Here is a 21208-nt window from a genome sequence, read left to right as displayed (position 1 = left end):
TGCGCACGATGCTGTAGCAGAACGCGTGAAGATGCCGCACGAATGGCATGCGTTTCGATCGTAAGACTTTGCAGACCGCACGAACAAGGTGGAATCGAGTTTGTTTCTTTTTGTATTTGCTGCTCTTACCGATCGAACACATCTGTTTCTGTTTGCAAAGGTGAAACAAGAGAGGAAAGAAAAAAGATCCCACCAATTCGTAACAGTGTGCCAGCGTGGAAGGTGCGCTACGGGGTGAAAGAAGAGACCGCACGGTGGTGGTGATGATGATGGGTGCCACGTGCGATGCGGTAATGAGGGGTTGGCGTCGCTCGATCTTCGCGAGATCGGGCGTTAATGTACAGAGCCGGTGCAAAATGCCGACAAAGGTCAAGTGATAGTTTTCGGCTGTACTACACGATGTATGGCAAAAGGATGGGAGAAGGAATGGTGTATGGTTTTATTTCGGTTTCGATTTTTCCGGCTCTCCGTACCCGCATGTGGCAGAGTTCCCAGCGGAGTTAGCCATTTCATTGTTGTTTGGACGCCGAGCCGAGCGAAATGAGCCGGTTTCTCAATCGTAAATTGCATGGCATAATCATTTATTGGGTGCCGGTGAGGGTTTTGTTGTTGTTTTTGTTGTACTGGGCTGGCACGCCGCAGCATAATGTAAAATGTTTGATCGCTTTACGTGTCAATGAGGCGAAAGATAGGTAACGCGGATAGAAATGGAGGGATAGAAAGAGAAAGAGAGAACCAGACGTCGTTGATCGCAAACAAAAGAGCGATAAGGAAATGATCTTTGACAGCATCAAAATTGTGGGTATTATTTATAGCAAAATGGAGCTCATCGTTTTGCTTGATTGAACGTTTATCAATTACGCTGTATTTTCTGCAAGCGGTTTCCACATTTATCGTTATTACATGAAATTGACGGATGAAACTGGCACAGTTCATTTTTTTTATTAAATGATTATTGTATTCTCTTTTGTAAACAGATTTGCTAATTTATAAAATTTACTAAAACTTTGTAATATTACAAAAAGTTTAAAATAGTTTTATTTGAAAGCAAATAGTCACTGGTTTTATTATTATTAAAGGAGTTTAGGGAAATGGAGCAATGCTCGATGAACGATGGGAATGGAATAATCAGCCGTACCGGCGAACTCGTTCGACGAGAAACATTCGTCGCTCATGAGTGGACAGGGTTTTACCGCTAGGTTGGCCAGTACAAAATCTACACGGTTTTCTAATTTTTGATCTAGAGGGCTATGAAATGAGTGAAAATGAGCGTCGCAGCGAACGTTCCCAGGAACGAACGAGTTCGCCGGTACGGCTGAATGTTTTACTAGGCTATTTCTAAATCAAGGCTTACTTCGATCAATGATCACTTTGATAACCTAACAATTATTATAATGATTGTTAATAAAATGAAAAAAAAAAATAATATTATCGCGCGGCTACACGAGGTAAAATATACAGCAAAATGAACTTCTTAACACGTGAAATATCTGACAGATACAACTAAAGGGTTAGGGGATATGCACATCGTGTATATTTCTGTATATTTCACATCGTGTAGCCGCGCGGTTATAATTTTAATTTTAATTAAGACCTTCAATATAAGGTATATTTATCACGAGCTTGAGATGTTGCAAATTATTTTGTTTCTGCTTGAAAATTACCTCATATACGTATCATATATTGTTTAAAATTAAAAATATTTAGAGACATAACTACATCCTTATGAAGCATTGAAAAAAATAAACCTTTTAATTATTTCCTTTCATTTAGCTCTACATAATATACTTAAAGCTTCCCAATGTTTGTGTAAGAATGTTAATTGCCAACGATGCCATCAAAACTTCTGAGTGAAAATGTCGGAATGACCAGAATATTTTTAATTAATTCATTTTGCTCTGCAATCTTAAGATCAAGCGTATTTTAAAATAATGTAACACCATAAAACTCACCCAGCATGACATCCGCTAAGTTGGGCACTAATCTACCCATACATCTTCGCCCAGCGACAATGTTTCATAAGCAGTCGCATGTTAGACGTTTCGCACTTGTAGCATGAATCGAAACCCCGCACCGCCCGATCTGACCGATCGTTAAGCCGGTCGCCATTGTTTTTATTGTGTCTCATTAATATTAATGTCCGATACCAGTACCCACCCACGGCAATCCCATCTAGCACGCCCGCCCGCCCGTAGGGTCCTGTTATACAAGTGCAAGAAAAAAAGAGACAAAACAACCCAACACGCGAGCAAACAACATTGACCAGGAAAAACGTTAGAGCTGGTCAACTTTTACTTTCATCTATCCGGGTCTGAGAGCAACGTGAGGCTTGACGGTTACGTTGCTCACGACCGACCTCGTCGTCGCATCGTACAGCCCTGGGAGGAGAACCTTGCACGCCATATACTCATCTAAGAACCAGCGCAACGCCAGCGCACTACACCGTCCACTGCATTCTACTGCCAACCCGAACGAGCGGCCGAGAATCCTGTTTTAATTGCTACCGCCACCACCAGTACGGATCCGCATTGCGATCAATTATAACATATCTAGGGCATCTAGGGTCGGGTATGGATGCTTTGTTTTGCCTCAGCTCGATACCACTTAGCTGGTTCGTGCCGAGTAGGTGGGTGCTGCGATTGCGATCGCATAAGCCAATATGCATTTGCCTTGGTCAAGGTCGCACATCCTGTCGCCTCGTTTAGCCGGGGCGCCATGCCACCGCCACGTCAAATGGAAGGATGCTGTAATACACTCCCCCCTGCGAAAGGGGTAACGAGCTGTTCGGTAAGGTCCGGCTGAGAAAAATTGTACACCCTATGGTATAATTGGCGAAGGCCAAACAGTAATCTTCCGCTGCTTCCGATCAGCAAACGGTCGCCGGTTGTGAAAACGGAACCAATTTAACAACGAAGGGAAATTAGCTCCATTTAGGTACCATTTTTTATGCAGCCAGTATGGCTTCGTTACGTTCGGCGTTCGGTCACACAATTTTCTTCCTCGCATTACGTGCCGTGACCTTCCGCGTTTATGATCGCACACTGAACGGACGGAGTGGTACTTGGCCATAAGCAGCTAGTTTTGACTTTGACCCATGCGTACCGGAATCGTAACCGGCGAGCCGGTGGTAGAGTCTAGTCCCCCCCGTTTTTTGTTTTGGCTCGAGTGCGAAAGTGGCCTTGAAGAGAGACGGAAACCGCCGAAAAACACCTTTCCCTTTTCTTTTCAGTTTCTTTTCGCAGTGCAGCTTATTTTCATACGGCCTGGCTGGATGTGTTGCGTTACATCACAATGATCGATTTTACGATCACGCTCATTTACCAAAACGTAACCATACACAACGTTGACCTTGAAATTAAACAAAGTGAAAAAAAATGCTTCTCATTTCTATGCAACGCAATTTGCCACACGCTAACGTCTTAATTAATCTCGCTGTTGTCAACGAAAATCGAAATTAGTGCGTTGTTGCGTAGCTCGGCGGCGCCCTAGCGACTAAAACAAAAAGGCTTCAAAAGATTGCTTTCCGTTCCGATTTGTACGCTGGCTTTTCGCAGATTGATGCTTCCTACTGCTGCTGCTGCTGCTGGGAGTTTCTGCACCATGTTTAGATTGCTTTATTAGTCACCGATTATTAGCCTGCTCGTTTCCAATGCCCGCTAGGCACATGCTGTCAATGGTAGGTGCCGACGAATAATCAACTTGATTGCAGACCGAAGTAGTAATAATTTTACCCACATTTGCAAACTGGTTCAGGTCTTGGCTGGGATGATCGGAATCAGGTGGCACTGATTGCTGATTAGATATATTTATAGGTCGTTTTTGCTGGCGTCTTTGTTTCCTCTGCTTGTCATAAGCAATAAGGCGGAATGCGTTATGGCATGTGTGACGTGTTGCGTTAGCTGTCGTTGATAATTTGTAGTTCAATATTGCCATTTGAGTTTAGAAAGGTAGTAAAAAAGACCAAAGAAGGAATTTCGGGACAAAAACTCTAATCGAAAAGCAATCTCTGAATGTGTGTTCGTCGTTTGATAATTAGCGAGGAATTAGTTTTGGGTGGAAAGAAACCAAATTTTATAAAAAAAAGTTGCCTTCCTTTATTTTGGATTTTATAAAATTCCTCGTAGAAAAAAAAAAGAATAAGAGATGAACGAACACGAAATTTAACACCAAACAACCACAAAGAAGTGATTGTCATAGTTGAACCAGTTTTCTTTGTGGTGTGAAAAGGTGAATGATTAGCCGATTTCAATCTGCCAATCAAACAAAACCGATCAACCAATTCCCGTCCATCAACCCATTTACAAATCGTTAGTTTATCGAACTCAGCTTAGCTGACCAATATTTAGCCTGACCGATTGGGAACAATCATTGGAAAGGGAGTAGGCTACAGAGCAGTGCAGTGAGTTCCCGGTCCCAAACTCGTCAGCCACTCTTAAAACGTCAACGTTGAGCGCAGTAACAAAACCCCCGGCGCAGTAACGAAACAGAAGACTTGCGCGAGCTATCAGCACACGAACCCGTTATTAGGTCGACCATGGTCCCGAGCGCGGCTTCTGCGCGCCGGACACTGCCCCGTTTTCATCGACCGGCGGTTACATAAATTCTACCAGGGATCGATGCAATTCACATCACGTACCCGTGGCGCTCTGCCCGCCACCAACCATCCCACACAGTCTTAAAAGGGGTGGGATGGGCAGTCAACCTGATTTGAATACAGTTGGAGAAGAGTGAGAGTAAGCTCGCACAAAAAAAAAAACGACAGAAATACCCTTCAATGCAATGCCGACGTAAATCGACATTTTTACACTTACGTGCACGCTTAATCCTACAAAGGAGGATATACTGGAGTGCGCAAATACCCTTCCCTTCTGTCTGTTGGTAGCAACAGTCTAGAAGACACACACGCGCGGAATTATCTAATATCCAACAGAACACGTTTAATTTCGTTTGCTTGCAAAATGGCACCGTTTGCTGAGCAGTACGCAGACAGTACAGATTGCATGATTATGTTTCACCGACCGGGCACCCCGGGACCGTTGTGCGAAATGCTCGTGGACCCATTTATTTCATAGTCGGGTGCTCGTTAATTTTCCTAAGCTGGAAGCATTTGAAAATGAACCGCTGTCCGGGACTGGGACGGGACGAAAGAAGCACATTTAGCTAACGAGTACCGCTATACTACTTGCTTCCTTGTTTCGGGGCTCGACTTTGCAGACGGTGAGAGCACCCGCTGGCACTAGCAGAGGGTGCAGACTGACTCCGAAGCACAGGAGCAGGATAAAGCCGTTGTGACTGAACAGTGCGGTCGGGTGTGTGTTTTTGTTTTTTTTTACGTGTTTTGTTGTTTAAATGTTCTCCTCGCTACGATTACACAAGTCTGTCTTGTGTGCGTAGTAGTAGTGGTAGTGTCTTGACAATGTAAATTAGTCCAGTCCAGGAAGCAGTAAGTGATCGGTGCGTATGTGGTTTAAATCTGGATCAGCTGGCCGTACTCATTGCGCAACTCGTGGGAAAAGGACTGTAAACAATCGCTCCAGCAACGCAAAGGCTGTCGCCGCCGCGTATGTTGTCGTATTGTATCATCGTAAAGGAATTATGTAGACATTTCTTTTGACAAAACATTCCTGCGGTGATAAATGCAGCCTGGGCAATTACTTTTAAATGCACATACCGCCGTCAGCTGCACAATGAAGTCATCTCCAAAGGAACACGTAGAACGAAACAAACAAACACACAAAAAATGCTTTGCTTTTAATCAATCTCCCGTTCACCTGTTCCCTTTACCTTTGTGGCCGGCAATTTGTATTTCTTTTGCATTATTTAATGCCCTCTTGGCGGAGCGAACGCAAGTTGCAAGTGCGAATCACCGGTGGCGATAAAAATGCAAGTTATATAAAAAGTGCACAAAGTGCTGATCTAAAAGATCAAACCAATTATCGGCTTGATTGAGGAGGCTTCACGCGTTCACGCTGGAGCATATTGGCGCGCGCGCGCGCGTTCCACTCCGAGAGGGGCGGTTGCCGGTTGGTAGGGTGGTGGTGGAATTTGCAAGCCAGTGAACGGTATGATTGTGCATTGTGCTTTCCGCAGAGATGCAGGTCTTGGAGGGTTGCAAGAAAAGATGGCATCGACCCGAATGAGATAAGGTACAAAGTGTGATCGTTCAAAGCGCCAATGCTGCCAATGATGGATGATGCATTCGCACACAGGGGAAATGTGTTAATAAACAAAGCTTCAATTAACCAGCTCGGCGTTTTGATATATCATTGAAGATTGTGCTCGAATCAATTTGTGTCAAAAAGTCTAAGGCTAAAGGTCAGCATCCTGCGTAATTTAGTAATTTATTACACAGAAATAATTTATTACACTTTCAGTCCTATTTGTTCTTGAACGTTAAACTACACTATTACCATGCAGAACATTTCGGTAGCATTATAAAATACACTCTACATTTTATGTTAAAATATTCCGCATCCTCCAAAATGATGGCTTTGCCAGAAACCGGTTTAAAGTAAATCAACGCAAACGCACTTAATGACACCATCCATACCGCAAACGGCAACAAACTAGTGGTAGCGCAATCGTTTCCTCTCCGCATGCCTACGCTTGCTGAGCCGCTAATTAACATTTCAAATAAACTTCATCGGTCGCTTAAATCAAGCATCAGGGCTCCCATCGCAACCGAACGCACAGAAAACATTAGTTTATACTACACGCGCACCTCTCGCACCTTGCATCCATCCCGCATACGACTCGATGCGGAATAATGTACGTTCATGTTGGCAAACGCGTAATTACTGAGATTGATTTCGTTGGAAATGTTCTGCATCGGCCCTAGCGACACGGTCCTGCACCGGCCGTACGTTTGGTGAGCATATGCCGAAGCTGCCTCTGTGTGCCTTCATTTGGTAGCTGAAGGTCTCGGTGGCACAATACGAAAAACGGTGCGGTTTTGCGGCACATACATGTGTGTTGGTGTGTGGCTTTTGGTGATCTGGTTGGCCCCAAGTGCACGATGCAATCTTCACCCGAGCTGACCTGGGTCGATCTCCCCGGGAACGTGGGGAGGGAATCGTTAATCATAACTCGGTCGCCGGGTCGGTCGGCAATGGGCAAAAGGCATTATGTATAATAACAGTCACATTAAACGAAAGCAAATTAATTTATTGCAACACACGCGCACCGATCCGCCAGGTAGCTGGCGTGTGGTCGGTGACAGATTGTGGCGGTAGCGAGATGGCTGCAGAATGAGCAATTTGCAGCGGTGTGGATGAGTGAGCGAATGACAGACTTAGTTGTTTGCCGGCAAATGGAATTGCTTACCATGGAAGGTAGAGGCAGAGGATCGTAAGAAATGATTTAACGACTTGTTCTGTTCCAGTTTAGCACAAGAAAGTTGTCAAATATGGAAAAGAGCTCATAGACTTACTTGCGATCAGAATGATACTAATTATCTTGCAACAAGTTGAACAAAGTCTCCTTTTTTAGTAAAATCATAAATGAACCCCGCAACAGTCAGTTCAAAATTTAACAACCAATAGAAACTCGTTTGAATGAAATGTTTCATCGCTGTGTTTCTTTGTTTGAAACATTTCAGCGCCTCAACGCACCGACTTGAGACCCCGTCAGTGCGGTTGCCTACCTGCAAGGGCAAACTTTCGATCGCATGTTGTGCGAAAAACCACCCATCCATACCCAAGCCCCGATCCGCATCAGTTCGCACGATCAAAACAACGATGCACTCACGCGCTACCCGCGCTCATTGGCGCTTATCACCACTCACTCTCACAGCTCCGTCCATAAAGCTGCCGGCATCACTCACTCTCGCGCTTAGTTTTCCCCACCCGAAGGAAGACGCACCATGCTGTAGAAAATTTTCCACGAGTGGCCAACGCCTCCGTAACACACTGTACAATGGGTAGCAGCAGCTGTTCAGTGTTTTGCAGCGCCGTTCGTTCAGCTCGTCCGTACAGTACGGTGCTGGTCAGCTGGTCGTGCAGGAGGTCTGCTGCTGTTGGTGCCACTAGATCACATCCATCGATCATCGCGCTCGATCGAGAATTACATAAGCGAGTACGGTCAGCGCACTACTAACACAGTATTTTTTCCTTTTTCTCATTTTTGCGTCGGCTCTTTTCGTTCTCGTTTTCTGCACACACGCTTACCAACCGGCCAAGCAGGCGCTTACGTTCACTTTCCTCAGACGAATGTGCAGTGCACAGTAACGTGCAAACGAGTTTTGCGGTTTGTTCTTCCCTGTACATCGCACGGCTCATCATCTTCGTAGAATGGACGGAGGGCATTCCGGGTGCAAGTGAATGTAAGGCAACGGCGTGTTGGTCGCCACCTTTAAAATAGTTCACCTTTTCCAGACATCGTGATTTGTGTGATTTTATTGGATCATTTCTACCCAGTGGCCGTACCTGTTTCTTCGTCTACGCATCGGGAGCCGGTTTCATGATACTATGGTTGCAATTGATTTTTTTATTGAATCCTCACACGTTACGAGCGTGGGTTGTTTTTTATTCTCTTTTGGGCGTTGGAGTTGGGGTGGCACTGTCATTTGTCGACCGCGGTGATCGGTTCTGTATTGGTAAGTTTTTCCTGAACAAACTTGTTCGTCCAGCAGCACCCCAAGGCCATCACGAACGGGCAAAAAGCGACCGAACAGAGTGAAAGCAACAAAACTTCTTTGACGAACTGTGAGTGAACTTTGTGGGTTTGTGGTGCCTCTTTTAAGCGCAAGGTGTTTATTTTTATCTCGAATATGCTGACGGTTTGGGTACTAGCTGAGCCCTTTACGTGTTATATGCTCTACTGTAAACAGATTTCTAGCATAAAAGCAACATTACGTTCATTGTTAAGTCAGAGAAAGTAAATATTCATTATAGTCACTATCAACGTTCTGTGAATATTAAATGAATCCTAGCTAAAGTTGAGATATAGTACACAGTAACATCTTAAACTGAAGAAATTAAAGAAGCGATCGTTAAGTAATATCGAGCTCGCTTGCAATACGATTCTTCATAATTTAATTATTAATCTTTTTTTTCTTTTTTTTAATTTATTCATGTAACTGTCCTGCATATTGATGCTACGACATCTTATTAAACTATGTCATAATTACTAATACATTCGATCACGAGATCAACGACTACGATCACCGAAATTGAATAGTAATAGAAGGCTCAATTCAAATGATTCTTTAAATTGCCTTGCCATTGATAATGAAGGAACGTCCGGTAAAGTGTGAGTCTTGGTACAATATTAAGTAAACTGCGCGATTGAACGGATTCTACCATGTGCGTAAATGTTAAGGTTTCCTGGTAAGGAAGGAGCATCCAATTCATCTTTCAACAATTTGCTGACAACATCACATTTTAGAAGAATAATAAAAAAATCATTACATTTTTGATCATGTTTTTTTTCTGAATGTTCTTGTAATAGTTTCGTACATAAAAAAAAATTGAAATCATTTAATTTTTTTTTTCAGAAAACAGTATAATGAATGTAAGTTGAATAAATCAATCCTCTCTTTCTAGGGGAATTGAAATCCTTATAGTAGATTGGAAAATCATCGAGAAGCGAGTTTAGTTCAGAACAATTGTAAAAACTTTAAAGCTAATTTAACCTGTGGACCATATTTCTGTTAACCTGCTTCCAATATTGCCGTTAACTAAACTCGTTGATGATAATTTGAAGGTTCGTATTGCTCATAGATATTGGACAAAAGTAAAGATAAACTTTATCAAGGCTTCTGACACTTCATAGTACTAAACAGCCGAATAACTAGTATTGGCTACGAGAGGATGGTCCGGGTGAAAATTGATCTTGTATGGCCTTTTGCGAGTCGTCGCGGTCATCGAATAGACCAATATCACTTTCATGCTTTTAATCAGCTCTAATTTGTCTTGAGCCATACAACGAAAAAAAAAAAAGGTACATTGCATGGTTTACACATCAGGACTTAACTACTTGAATAACCCGGGCAATTAAATAATTTGTTTATGACTGTAATTTGTATAATTTTCTACATAATTCATTATGTTGTAGAGCAACTCTTTAATAAAAAAAAATATCTATCTAGTTTTATAAAATACATAATTTACAAAGCGGCTATTTTAAATTAAATATAAATATTTTTAATTTTAAATATAAATTGTTGCTGTATTTGTGTTTCGTCGTGACATTATTGTTTGATAAGATTGTTTTTCAACCCTTTTCCTTGCATAAAAGCACGGATAAAAAGATAGCCAGATGAAAGGCACCCGGAACTGTTCATAGAAGCGTACGCCTGTTATTAGGCAAAAATAAAATGAGGTTCCATTATACAATCGCATCACTCTAATAAACTCAAAACAGTAAACCTGTTATCATTTTTCCATTTTACTTGGATCCGAAACCATTATAGGTTCCTTCTATATTTTAACAAAACATTTCTTAACAACATATTTATACTTCAGTAAAAAAATAATCCTTTACGGGCTAATCAGATCGAGCCTGATATGAATTGACGATTGTTCAGATTATTTTTCAGGCTAAAATAATTTATGCTGAAAATCTGAGGCTAGTTTTGCATGCTTTTTGGTATGTAGTGTTCACATGATTGCAGCCGCCAACTGTCAAACTCCATATAAAACAGCTGGCTAGTATCGTTATTCCCCTCATATTTAAGTTGTCTGTAAGGGAAGGTAAAATTTCTACTCAACACAACTGGGAAAAAGCGAGCAAAAGTCATTTAATATATTTGATACTATACGACATTGAATCGTTTCGAATGATATTTCCCTTTCCTGGATGGTCCGAATGAATTAATAATTTATTTTTTCACATTCATACTCATTGAGAAAATCAGTAAGTAAGCAACTAACTAAAGTAGTTGTTTCCGCAACATTCTCCGCATGCGACCGTGCTTCACAAACCCACGCCAATTGGGACAGCAACCAAAACAAAAACCAGCACGCACAAAACAGTTGTCATCGTCATTGCAACGTCAAGCACGTACTGCATTCGTCATGTGCTATTTACTTCCCACCGCCGCAATACCTTGGCCCACCTGTGCTTAAGAGACACCTGAAAAGTTAAAGAAGGAAAGAAAACACACTCGTAAACCATCCCCTTTCGGTGATCGCTTTCGATCACTGCAAAAAAGGAAAAAAACACCTGACTTAAAAAAAACTGCCATCCTCACACAGACACACACACCCTGGCAGCTCGTTGTTGGTTCATTTTTGTTTGTATGAATGCATGAGAGCGGTAATAAAATGCCATTAAATTAATTTACCACCCCCGATGCCGATCAAAGCGGTTCCGTGGCACTGCCACTGTGACGGAAAGATGGACCTACCTCCCCCCTCGGGTGCACCGAGCGATGCGTCGTGCCATGAAATGTTGTCTCATTAGCTAACACCAGCACCACGTCAAGGGTGTTGTGCGAATAGTGTTTTGTAGACCTCACCGACCGGTGCTGGTTGGTGGCTTTTTCATTTTCAATTTTCCTATTTACAATCCCTACCCGAAGACGCTTTTAAAACGAACGGACGAACCATTACGAAGCTTCCGTTTTCCGGCGTACACGTACACGTGCAGCCTTCATCGGTTGAGTGAAAGAGAAAAGCAACCTTTCGAGTGGCCTTCGCGGGTTGGGATAAATATTGTGGCCGAAAATAAATCATAAATAAATAGAAAATACTGCACAGGTTCGATCGATTGAGGATTGTTATATGTAGAAAGAAAAATAACACTTTTAAGTTCCAAGAGCGAAAAGTGTTGGGTAAAAAACCAAATAATGAAGACCCTTTAATTAGATTGAAAAGACATAATGTGTAACATGTGCACGAAATGGGCTCACGCAGGGCTTTGTTTGCCTATGGCACAACTTTGTAAGAAAACGCACGAGTCAGTGAATCACACAAAGCAAATCACTACCGAACTCAAACACCGCTCAAACTGAGGCAATCGGCCAGTGCGGCTTAAAAAAAAACGGCCGAACCGCAAAACTAGACCTCCCTTTTATGTGGTGCCGGTAGATGGTGGGCTCCACAAAACAGATGCTTTATGCTCTCATTTTAATGCTCTTCAAGGCACCCGTATGGAGATGTATGTGTCGGTGTACAAACAGTTGCACGAGTAGAGGTAGGGTCAGGTCGGTGAATCGTACTTCGTTCCCTTCGCACAGAAAGTGTTTTCACAGTGCGATTGTTTTTCACCTACGCATTCCAACGCGATGCAACCCGGTGCACTGTGGCTGCGGCAAACCGATCGAGCACGACTCTCACCCCTACCTTGCGAAAAGGGAGCAGCGGGCGAAAAATCGCATCTTGTAACACACGGGACACACTTGCGCGATGTTACGATCTGGTAGCATCTGATGCTGCCCACCATCACAGTTCTGCGCGGCACAGACACAGGTCTGCAGGAATGGAATGTACGGCAGCGCACAGCGAAACAAGAAACCAAACGGAGTCAAAAACAAAAACTCGAGCCAACTGACTTAAAAACAAAAGTGAAGTAATAGGAGCACCCGAGCGGCTCCCGCAGGGAAGACACACATGCACGGTAAAGGGTGGCTGCAAAACGAGAGCGAAAGTTATGTTGCGTCGTTACAAACGATGCAATGAATGTGGGAAGGGGGATGGATAGCGGGGTGCGTATGTGAGTATGTGTGTGCAGCGTCAGGTGTACGTGCATCGACGGCACCCGACAGCAGCGAGCGTCATCGATTGGAGGTGGTGGTTGCCTAATTGAGCGGCCGAGAGACAGCCAAGGTTAGCGGACGGCTTTGGTCGGATGGACCCAATTGGGCGCAACTAATGTGTCGCGCCGTTGGATCGAATGTCAGGTGCTTTCGTTTTAGATGGTACTGTGTTTGACCGTTTGATGATGTGTTTTGTAATTCTTTTCAGTTCATTTTTCAAAGTAATATTTTCCGTTCAAGCAATGCTTGTGGACATTAAATGAAAACAAAAACAGCCTTTTTACCTTCTTGATTATTTTAACTCATACAATTTTTCCCGTTCACAGAAGAATCGTTTTGCAGCCATCCGATAAAATACTCGAATTTTTGTTTTTATTCTTTGAACCGGCGTAGTTTTAGTGTGTCGTTTTGTGTTCTTTTCTGTGTTATCCGAAAGCGTAGAAAATGTATGCTTGCGTATTCTTCTTCTTCTATTTGGCGTAACGTCCTACGCGGACATGCCGGGTTATATAGGCTTTCGAGATTTAATTCATTACCACGCAGCGGGATACTCAAATCCATGCTACGGGGTCCATTCTAGGCTTGAACCCGGTCCATTCCACCTTGGCTTGAACCCGGTCCAACCCAATGGTCCATTCTAGGCTTGAACCTATGACGGGTAAACGTTTTTTTTTCTATTTTGTAAAATTGCATGTAATTTTTGATATTTGTTGAATCGTCTAATAGCTAAGGAATAAGGAATAAATTTCAAGTTCACGGATTAACCAAATGAAACATACTAGAGAAGTTCTGTCAATTAATGATTGATAAAATAACCTTTTTTAATTAGTAACATTTAACAAAAAGGCTTAATATTTCAGATCTTATGCTACAAGCGAATAGTAATCCTTAAGTGTTTCGCAATGGTAAATGACAAAATTTTAAGAATAGAATCATGTATTGATTTGAAAAATCAGTCACAGCGGAAATATTTATGATCATGAGTTTCGAAGGATGATTATTTGTTTTAAAATAAAAAAATCCTTAACATTTATTTCGATATTCTAATTTTTACTAATACCTATACAAACCAATGCAAGATTTGGCTTAAGCTTCGTGTTAGTCCTGCATTCTTTAAACCGTTGGGTCTAGTTCCTGTTTGATGGATTTCGAAGCATCGATCTGTTTTTTTTTTCTTTCATAAAAACAGCGTGTTTCGTATCACTCCCAAACTGATCTAAGAAATGTCTCAATAACATGGTTAATGATATGAGCACAAATAAGAAATTTAAGTCGAATAAGACTAACGCGTTGAGGCTTGTGTATACAGGTTTCGGTGACTTGTTATTACTATAAATACAAATCCTACAACTACGGATAGTTGTGGGACACGGTCCGATTGGAAATCAATTCTATACTGCCTTGTAGTAGCCGACGCTACTGTTGAATAGCTCACATCAAATGCCCATGTATTTGTTTTCAGTTCAATGGATAAATTATTATAATAATTCAAACGAATTTGAGTTTCGAAGCCTACATTATTATGCAACATTTGAGCAATGTATTGATCGATTTTTTAATGAATTATAGTTCAAGTATCAATTGAAAACAGAAATAAAAATTAATAAAAAAGATTAGACTTTTTTTTCATAATCGCAAGACTGAGTAGGGGTTTAAGCCCGTTTTATAGATGTCATTGACAGTTATAGTGACGATGAAGTGGTGACAAATTAAAAAAAAACGATTAAAACAACGTCTCGAAGGTTTCCCTTACATGCATGGTATCTTTTTATAAATGGACAGTACTTTACTTAATCGTGAGGTGTAAAAACACAACATTTAACCAGTACGCATTTCCTCACTCAAAAACAAACACCATCTTTCGCGGCCAAGTCAAGTGCATTGCTGCAATTAAACTGAAATCGCTGCTTCATTTAAACGATGTCACGTCAACCTCATCGAAACCGACAACGCTCAACTCTCTCCACTTGCTTACCTTCCCCTCCTGCCAGACCCCTACGGTAACAGTGCCCTCCCGAGTTCCGTCTTGCCTTTCCCAGTGGCTTTTACGTGCATGCGTTAGGTAATTGAAAATGCAGATTGTATGCACTTGTCCGGGTCCTTGAGCGCACGCTGCTCAAAAAGAGGTTGTGATCCAATGGGTTTGTGTAGCAAAATAGAGCAACTTTGCTTTCATCTCGCAAAACGAACCGGATAGACAAATGGATAAACAGATTAAATGCCACCGCGAATCGATTGAATTCCGCACACAAAGCGTCACGAAAACTGCTGCCAAGTGCTTGTTCTTGGGCTGATTATTAAAAAGAAAACTTCTCCCATTCAACAACGTTGCTGCACGATTTGGTGCAGCGGGGCCAGAAGGTCAGCGATGCATTCTGATTGCGTCGCTGCACCTCCATTCATCTTGCTCCGCCAGGAAAGTGATGCTGCGTGTGTTGGGGATCGTATAATGAAAAGAGAATGCTTCGATTCGATTTATGTAATGAAAAGCGGAGTCCCTCTTGTCAGCCGGCCGCGTGATGTATAACACTGACCAGGCGCGAGCGATCGTTTGTCTACCTTGCTTCAGCCACTCTCCGCAAGGGACGGTTGAATAGCGAAGAAACCTAATAAATATGTTTTACAGATCGGGAGGGCGTTAGGTGGGAAACAAATGTTAAATAAGCTATAAAGAGAATCGTTTTGTGGCGGACGCGTACTATAATTTAATCGCGGTGATAGTAAGGGAAAAGCAAACGCCTGCTTGATGCTATCTGTAATGGGTTTGCCGCTCGAACATGCTGTTAGTTTGCCAGCTTTGGGTGAGAATACTACCGCAGCATAATATTCAATAAGTCGTTTAGGAATGTTTAAAGCATTGTTAAATGCACTTTCTGCAACAAGCGGTGGCCCATGATGAGAAATCTGTTCCATCGATTAATGCAGACCTTCACAGGGGTTTCAAGCATTAAAGCGCCCTCTTCCTCACACAGACAGTTAGATCATCCAAAATGCAACAATTTCCGAATATGAAATTCATATCGCTCGTTTTATAGAATAAGCCTATTTGTGTTATTTCATCGCCAACAACACCCTATAAAAAACCTTCAAATAAAGTCAGTTCAAAAATTAAATCAACATGTAACAGAAAACTACTTCCTTGTGTCGTTCCGTACAACGATATTTTGTGTCGTCTCGCGGCGGATGCGGTTGGTGGATTAGGCACACTGAGATAAGCTTGAGAGTCTTTGGGGGTAGAGTTTACGATCCAGAAAGAGACAACGCCGGCCATGAATGGTGTTCTCAGCGAAGCATGAAGAGATTCCAACCGTTAATAATCTTCCGTTTTTGTGTGCTTTGTTTGCGTTAGAGTTCTGTGCGTCTGAAAGTGTAACTAAGTTCTTGCCCGAGAGTTTGTCTTTGAAACAATGTTGTTCAATTTTTTAACAGGAAGTAAATGTCCGCATGGAAATTGCCCGATGTAACGTGAAAATAATGTAAAAAATGGTAAAGTAAACTCGTTGAGTAAACTCATCATTTTAATCGCTTCAATACCTCTTTCACAAATAATCGATCGTCACCGCTCAACCACGTCGAACTGTAAGTGGGGGATGAACACAACATCTAAATTAGTAATCATGACACAATTTTCGCTTCCCACTCCGCTACTCACTCATCTTCTCGCTCACCCGTCACCGTTCGCAGAGGATCTAGGGCGCTGTGAAAGGAAAAGTAAACAACACAACCCTTGTGGCGTTTGGGTTTAAATTAATCCACGCGATGCGATGCAGGGCTTCCCTTAAGGATCGTACTGCACCTGCAACCGGAATGCATGAGCGCGCACACAGCCACACAATTTGCAAACGATGCAAATGCAGCGATACCTTCTCTCCGCCCAGCTCGATTGAGTCCGCATTGCATTAACGATTGCGCACCCTCCCGTCGCGCGAAGGAATTCCTCTTCTGGTAATTAGTTCGGCTTTACCCATGACCGTCACCGGAGCTTAGGAAAAGCTACTCGTGAGGAAAACCGCTTCACCTGCTGTACGGGCGGTCTTCACTAGTGTTGATTATGTCATCCTGTAGGCCACCTTGCGCAGTCCTTCTCTGGCCGGGGTGTGTTTGAGTGGGACAAAACGTAACACCCTTCGTTAAGGTGCAAGGTAGGATCAAGATGATGCGGGTTGCCGGTGAAATGGTTGGAAAAATAGTTGGAAAATCTATGAAATTAACTCGATAAAAGAAATGCCCCAACCGGTATGAGGCAGTGCAGTCCGCCCGCCAATGGGGTGCCGATGGCGATGACGATAGGAAGGATGATTGATGGAGCGCGCTCAAGAGTTTATTTATTTCATTTCGTTTTGCTTTTGGCCGTACCTCTCTTTTCCCGTTGAGGCATTTTTTTTCACGTGCTTGCCGCTTTTTGCACGCGGCTTCTTTCAGTTCGTCGTTGGAACGTGCCATACTGCCCGTTGTGCATAAAAACACGTTTGCAACGAGTGTTGTTCAGAAGGCTTACAGTAGGAAATTAAACCAACGAATGGATCGAGAAAACAATTTAACCGATGTTTGGCTAATTTATGCAACCGCTGCCTATGCTTCCAAATTTTGGTCTTGGCTGAGGTTTTATTTTTTCAGCATCATCGTAGCTCTCAACTCTTGAGACACATAGACGCAAGAAGAACTATTTTTACATTCGACTCAAATACAAAAAAAATACCTATAGCTTCTACACCTATAATAAGCACCTAAAATATGGATAAAAAGTCCTTGCCGTTATTATTACCTGTACCGAAACAGGCTCACCACCTTGACAGATGCCATTTTTTAGCCCATACAACAATCTTAACTACACTGACCCACTTTGACCGCTCTGAGCTCTTGTTCGATCCAATTGAATCTTCCACCGGCACTATGTGAAAAGCATCCGACCGTCACGATCGCCACGAACTGCCAGCAAATGGGACGAGCGGTTTAGCGACACAACTCTGCTCGAGCCAGTTTCCAATTGCAATGTCACTGGCATGACAATATCAACTCACTTCCATTAGGATGAAACACGAGCGTACGTACAGTCGGTGACAGTAAGCGAAAGTGTGAGTCGGCAAGCACTGATCGGTATTCCTGCAAATAAAAACGGCACGATAGCACTGTTCGCTGTGGCCTTGGTAGTCTGGTGCATCGTATGCAGGCCATTGCAGGTGGAATGGTTGTTGGGAAAGGGTGGGGAATTATTTTTATTTAATTTAACGCACCGTTTTATCAATCGCGGTGATTCCAATAATTGAACTACGGTTTATTGAAATCCAATCGGGGGTTTCCCGTAGAAAGCGGTTTGGCTTTGTGAACTGAGCCGATTCCAATGGTAAAATAAAAAAAAATGTAAGCTCACCTTATACTTTCTTATCGCTATCGGTGTGCTTCTGCCGCACAATTACGAAGTCGGAAGAAAACCGACCAGCGAACGGTCGGGTTCGTCGCTTGCCGAACCGTTGAAGTCTTGCGATGCGCTCTCGATTGAGCGGGTGACGCTGTTTGGGGAAATTGTACGTACGCTCGCGTGGTCGCATCGTAACGCACTGACCAATGGAAGGAGGGCGGAAGAAGGAGAGTGTGAAACGCACGGAAAATGTTTGTTGTTTTCCCACCTCGCAAACCGGGTGGTTGTTTTTCCACCGCGCTGACCACCGCTGGTTGCGGTTATGTGGTCTCTGTGTGGCACCATATGGCACTTCACACGCGATGTAAACCGCAGCGACCGGTAGAGTGTGTAGGTTGATTGGTAGAGACCTCGTGCTTTTCGTGTGCAGTTTTTCCTACATACTGGGAGATTTTTCCCACAAAAAAGCGTAAAAAAACACTGCTTGCAACCAATGACGATACTCCATTCCGGGGTGGTGGTCATTCGCAAGCGTAACCCGGTTATTACCATTGAACCGAACGACCATCGACAACGCGACGTAAATCAACCAATTATGTGAGGCTTGTTGAGCTGGTTTCTTTGAGTTTTGGCTCGTTTCATTTTCATGAGTCTTCCGGTTTTGACCTGTGCTGCGTTACGTTGTAACGTGTACTCGAAACCCAAAAAATAGCCCAGATAAAATCAAGCCTGCACTGAGGGCTTTACATAATTCAGAAAGAAGCTTGCGCTCAAGAACTGTTTAGATACAACGAAAAAGAACAGATTCATTCTCCAGCTCCATGCTTTAAAGTTCTACTAAACGCCCCTGAAATTCTCACCTTTACTTCCTCTTCCGCCTGACGAGACAATAGTGCAGAGATTAATTCCATTGAGAATGGGTGGGTGGAATTAATTAACCATTTAATCCCTATACACTGGTTCGTCTTCAACGGGTGCTATTGCCACTCAAAACTAACCGCTTAATAGGTAAATAAATTGGCAGAGGGCTTATGCACTGGACTGTCTTTATTTGGAAAAATGTTAGGAATTAATGTATACATTTTTCACACACCAACCCTTTTCTAGATGTAATATGAACACTTTTTAACGGCGTATTGTATTATACCCAAACACAAGCAACTGTTATGCAAACAATCTTTGTAGCGGCAAGATTGAAACTAAATATATAACGGCTGCATTGGGTTGAACTGGCAAACCAGTTGTTAGGTTTTATAAAATGCAAACATCCCTAAACAGTCATTTTGATTGCTTCTTTGCGTCTCAAAATTGCTCAACAAATAAGTAATTTAATCGAGCTTACGTGCCCACACAATTACCATTCCGATTAAATCGCCCAAATGCGTGCAATTATTAACACCCTGCAACCCTGCAAAAAACCAGCAATCAATATTACGCAGGGCAACCGCCACTGTCAAAATAAGCTAAACAGTTTTATTTTCTATTTTCCACTGATGATCGAACACAACGATTCGCCTTGTAGCTCACAGCCCAACAGCCCCAAACACCGAAGGTCAGCTGTCGTTTTCATCTCTTGCTTTAGTGCCGATTTGTGATGCATTCACGGCTGCCGAAAACGAATTCCGAAACCAAAGCCGTAAAGTGCAAAGCTGCAGGGATGTGTCGCAAGCACACCGTGTCTTTGCGGCCATTCCCGGTCCGTGCGGCAATTTCTGTGCCAGCTACCATGCAGCGTCCTCCAACGCGATACGCTCCACGCAGGATTATGCTTGCCTTCCCTGCCCTCACTTGCCAAAGAGCCCTCCAGAATAAAAAGAGAGCTAACCGATGGCGTCTTGTGACCTTGCCGGCCGGAGGTGATCTGATGTGATCAGCACGATCAACTGACGGTTTTTCACTCCCACTCTCCCGTTGTGTGGCAGGATGGAAGTATGGCTGAAGTGACACGAGCGCATGGTGCGAGATGATTTCTAATTTTCCAACACTTCCATCGGTTTCGTATTGTACGCGAGGACTGTATTGCAATAAAAAAATAGACAATCACACACGCTCGCACACACACACACACACACACGTTCCTCCGCACTACAATACCTTTGGTGGAAAAGTGAACGAACATTCGTCGAAATCGAGCGAAATTGGCAAACGCACTATCTTAAACAACACGGCCAAAACACACATCTGCTAGTTAGCTAATGAGCAGCTAAAGATTATCGGCGCGGCCGTAACATGAAGGCGATGTTTCGCGGCACTTGTACGACACATGTCGGTGCGTGGTGCTGGAATCGTCACACGAGTGCGGTTACGCTCATGGCTACGTGATGGCATCGTTTATCATACGCCGCAACCGATTGCAGTGCGGCGATAGTGAGCGAGCGGAAAGCACATTACTTGCCAAGGATTTTTAATTAGCTAGTACGGGGACGGGTGATGTGATAATTTGAATGACGAATTAGGGGAATAAACCTGGAAAGCGTTACATCTGGCAGTGTGCTTTGGAGAGGTATTTTTTGGGTCTTTTACTTGGCCCGATGTTTCATTAACGGCGTTAAAAATAATTCAAAAAAATGTAAAAGCGATAATATTTAACCTTCATTAGATTTTATATTTTCATGCACGAATCTAATCATAGCACTTTATGTATGAATGGTCGGAAATTCTCACATTAAATTTTATGCATATTTAATACTACGTATTCATTACGATGATTAGATATAACGATTTATAACTATGAAAGTTTGCGTAGCAAGTCCTTTTAGATTCTGTAGAGTAAAAGTTTGGCAGTCGTTAGTTATCATACCAATTTACTGCTGAATTTTGATCGACTAATATTCATATCTTTTTATTTATTCTTTATGAATCCACTAGTTAGTGAGTGACCCAACTTATAAGTCTCCCATGAGGAGTGACCCCAAAATATCCTTGCTCAATGCGTTGAATTCATTCGAGTTACTTATTCGTTGTACGAAAAACTCGTTCTGCGGGGAGTTGTTTTTGTACATAATTTGTATGAAAAGTAAACAATTAATTCTAGTGTCAAAACAATTCAAGAACAAATTATTTTATTTCAATCGAAACATATAATCAATATTGATCGCTTTATGTAGTACGCATGTTTTTCGATGATTAATTTTCGATTTAAATTGAATTGT

The 21208-nt window shown here is 42.7% G+C and overlaps 1 protein-coding gene across 5 annotated transcripts in view; it reads right to left on the bottom strand.

The window, feature by feature from the left end:
- LOC120904353 (angiotensin-converting enzyme) overlaps positions 1-21208 on the bottom strand; it is a 70795-nt gene that overhangs the window by 20874 nt on the left and 28713 nt on the right. The window lies entirely within an intron of this gene.

The sequence above is a fragment of the Anopheles arabiensis genome, chromosome 3, assembly GCF_016920715.1.
Source record: "Anopheles arabiensis isolate DONGOLA chromosome 3, AaraD3, whole genome shotgun sequence".
In the NCBI taxonomy this organism is placed as follows: Eukaryota; Metazoa; Arthropoda; class Insecta; order Diptera; family Culicidae; genus Anopheles; species Anopheles arabiensis.
This window is presented reverse-complemented; position numbering and strand designations above follow the sequence as displayed.